The 4,203-nt window shown below is 29.5% G+C and overlaps 1 non-coding gene across 1 annotated transcript; it reads right to left on the reverse strand.

The window, feature by feature from the left end:
- Positions 1-3,774: 3,774 nt before the first annotated feature.
- TRNAV-GAC (transfer RNA valine (anticodon GAC)) lies at positions 3,775-3,847 on the reverse strand. The gene has a single exon. It is a non-coding gene; the product is annotated as a tRNA-Val (tRNA).
- Between the last annotated feature and the right edge of the window lie 356 nt (positions 3,848-4,203).

Raw genomic sequence — 4,203 nt, forward strand, 5'->3', positions numbered from 1 at the left:
TTCCCCTTTTTCTAACCCTCCTAAAAACTGGTAAATAAAAGAGGATTTCAAAAAATTGTTGACATCACAGCAGCTTAGGGTAGTGAGTTAAGTAGAAGAGCGTTCTTTTTTTTTATTTTTGACACTTACTGCTATTTAAACTCACTACAAACCTGGTGAATACCGTAAATATTTTTATAATGTTAACAAGCCAGCGTTTACACTGCACGTAGTAAAATATAGTGATATTTGCGGCATAGTGGCAGATAAATATGCATTGGCTTTTTTTCACATCATTATTACTTTAAAACTCTTTATACTAAGAAATTGTGTACGTATAACTCGTAAAATTTCATTTAAATTACTGCCTTATGTTTAAGTTTTGCTAACGTCATAAATAACGTCTTCAAAAATATTGTTTTACAATGTTGTATGTTTTTCGCTCATTGAATCATGTTTTAACTTTGAAGAAAAAATTTAATTTTTAATTATTTCGTCGAAGTATGTGTTGTTATGAATTCAAATTATTACAAAGATTAAACATGCCTCCTTGAATTTAAAAATAAATTAAGCATCAGTTGTAAAAATTTTTTAAATTAGTTTTTCAAAGATAGTTCCACAAAATTAAGAAACTTATTTTTTTGCTGCAAACACTTCAGTATACTTATGAGATTAGTGCAGTAAAATAACAGGGTACACGACAATGTGTATCCTCCAGTTTTTAGTGCTTCTGTCTGAGTTTGTGGTTGTATGATAGTGCGCTCCTATATAATACAATATCGATATGATCATAAACTAAAGCAAAGCACAAATTAGTTTCGTACAGTTTTACGTATTTTTGTAGAATCGGCCTGAAGGAAACTAGGAAGTGGCCTGCGAGCTCCCACGAACATATATATATATACCAATATTTCTCTAGTGAGTATGTGAGGGAGGGGCAGGCAAGAAAACGAGGGTCAGAAGCAGCAGCTCACCATCGCTAGGACAAACGCCTAAGAGTGAGGGGCTGCTGACGTGATCTTAGAATTTAAGATTAAGTAGTGATTTAACCATGATTTCAATCTTGAATTACAAAAAAAAAAAAATTAATTTTTCTGCTCAAATAATAGCGATTTACGGTGTTTTACAGTAATATAGTATCAGTTTTTGATAATATTGAGTGATACAACACAAAATACTCTTATTTTGTAAGAAGTGAAAGAGAGTTAGCAATCAATGTGGATGCTAGACACATGATAGCTTATACATTAATCCCCAGGTTGAAAGTTATGACAATCTGCTGTGCTGTGGTAAAAACTGTTTTAATCCACTGATCTTAGGTGATTATTAACACTATTCAATGAGTTTCAGCAAGTACCAGTAAAGTTCAGTCGGTGTACATTATTGTTACTCCCACAGTTTAGGACAATTTGCTATAATAAGCCAGCTTTTGACGAAAGTTAATTAAATTATTATGATTGTAAGAAACAAAATAATTCTTTAATTTCGTATTGAATGATAAAAATTTTATCAAACAACGTAACAAAAATTACTACACATTTGTAATACGTAAATTACAAATTAATGTTTGATTTAAAATTATATTACTAAAGCATAATGCTATTTATAAGTATTCAATTAAAAAAACTAATTAATTACCACTTATCTTTTATATTCATAGCATTTACAATTTTTTTTTAGAAATTACAAGTACATAAAAAATGTATTAATAATTATACAATTTAAGCAGTATGATTAATCTATTCATAGATAAAAAATTTTTAAGTGACTAGCTATAAACAATATAATACTATTCAATACAATATTATATTATTAGGCAGAAGAAGCTGCAAAAAGGGTTTTATTTAAAATATTATTTGCCTTTTGAAAAGTTACAATCACGAGTCAGGTATGATTTAAAAGTGATTTAAGAGTGATTTAAAAGTGATGGAATTGTTATTTAATTGTGATTTAAATGTGATTTACATCATAAATCACCAATAATTTTAATTTTTAGCTTAACTAATAGCCACTTAAAGTATTTCATTGTAACGCATTATATATTCCAAAGCTAATAACATTACAACATATAAGTAATACATTCTAAAATATTTTCAACAATTTTTGTGCTCCACAGTAAGCATTAAAAAACTTATTTCCACTTTTGTCATACTTATGATTCGTGGAGGAGACAGGACCTATTTTTTTTTGTTTGTGATTAAAAAAAGTTCTCTCACTGTTGTTATGGCACGAAAGTTATAAACATTAAGTTAATTTAAAAAACAGCTGCGAAAATAAATTTTTTCTACCTGAGGCGTTTTGAGGGGCTGGCAAGCCATCGATAGAGAAAACTGGATTTACACAGTAACAGTCCCTCAGGTGTTGCTTCAGAACTGCCCTTAGGCTTAGAGACTGCCCTGAAGCGATGCATATTTCGAAGTCTTTGACGAAAATTACTAAATTTACATTTTTTTTCTTCAAAACATTATTATTTTAAGACTTTGTAAAATTAATTTTCTTCAAGAAAATCTAAGTTATTCGTTATCACATCAGTTTTCTTGAAAATAAATCTTTTTTTATGACTGTTGTGCTTACGAAGCTAGATATAATTTGAATCCATTGATTTTTTCCTGCATTACTTTAATCAATTTTTAAATCCTAATGTTTCTCATATAACTAGAAAAAAATATGTTTTAAATAACCAAATAGAACTTTATTAATATTATTTAAATAAAATTTAATCTTCAAAAACATAAATAGATGTGACGGATAAGCTTACGTAAATACGATGAATATAAATAAGTTTCATACAATAGGTATTGTTGTTCACAATAGTTCAGATGGTAGGGCTCATGGCTTTAAATCCGAAGGACCCGAGGTCAGTTCTCAATCTTTTTTTTTTTTAGTTTCAGTAATATTTTATTTAAATACACCAAAATGCAGTTTTATTAGTTTTTTCGCGTTTGTTATTTATTAATTATTTCTTGGGATGTGTTTTTCATATAAAATATGTTGACATGCCGCATACGCTATAAATGAGCTATTACAAATTGGACACTAATAAAACTTACTTATGTACCGTCATTAATATGTTAGGATTTACTCTTTTTGTAAAAATATAAAAACAGCATAGTTTCAATTAAAATCTAACTTTTCATATTTAACATAAAAATAATGTGTATTTAACTATAACATAAAAAAAACAACTTTTCTCATTTTTGTTGGTATAAGTGACGAGTATGCAAGTACGAATCATTAAAAGGCCCCATATTATGAAAAAAATTATTAATGATTGCATACTAATATCATATACCAACAATAAATAACCTTATGTAACATTAAACACCGAAAGCCACTTGATAATTTTTTCTTTGTTTATTTATGAACTAGTTCGTTTTATACCACTAGCCGTTACTTACTCTACTTAAATACTGATTATTTTATCTTTTAAGTTTCTTAATATCTAAACTACGAGCACTTCTGAATTTTTTTAAGACACAGCCCTTTGCGAGAATAGTGGATTTATATGTATATTTGTAAAAAAAAACTAAGGTTCTTATTTTAAAGTTTATGTTAAAAACATTACTTTAATACGTTTATACTTATATACACTACACGTTAACAATCGGAAAAAAATTATCAAGTGGCTTTCGGAGTTTAATGTTACGTATAGTCATTTATTTTAAATTATTATACATTGACCTCTTTCCATCCAAATTGCGCTATGTAAACGTCGCACTTATTTTTAAAGTGAAACTCGCTGGAGTGCGAAAAACTTTGTCAATTAAGAATTGCAAAGCAGTGAAAAAAGTTATCCACTTTGGCCAGGAGTCAAACCTGGGCCTCCTTCTTGTCAGGAAGGTGCGTTAACCAACTTCGCCACCGAAGCCTCGGCGGACACCCTTCTCCACTGCTCTGCTTAAACACGTCTTTAGGTCGAACGCCGATACTGTAGATATTGATGTTATTAATTGATGGGTAAGTTTTGTAATTTTTCAATTTTTTTGTATTCTGCTCTACCATATACAGATGACGTGACTCAAAAACCGTGCGCGACTCTTCCTCCCAGCGAGGGAGAACAACTCACTTGTCCGATCGTGCTCGTAGGATGCAGTCATGACTTTCTTGGCTACGCGAGTAACATTATTATTTGAGATTCTGTCAATTCCTTTTACATACAATTATCCAAGTAAACACGATTTCATCACTGTGAAATAAGCATATGTTAGAATCAAATTAATAAAT

This window comes from Copidosoma floridanum, unplaced genomic scaffold (assembly GCF_036245765.1).
Source record: "Copidosoma floridanum isolate Cflo_tuat_1 unplaced genomic scaffold, Cflo_Japanese_pri ptg000020l, whole genome shotgun sequence".
NCBI lineage: Eukaryota > Metazoa > Arthropoda > Insecta > Hymenoptera > Encyrtidae > Copidosoma > Copidosoma floridanum.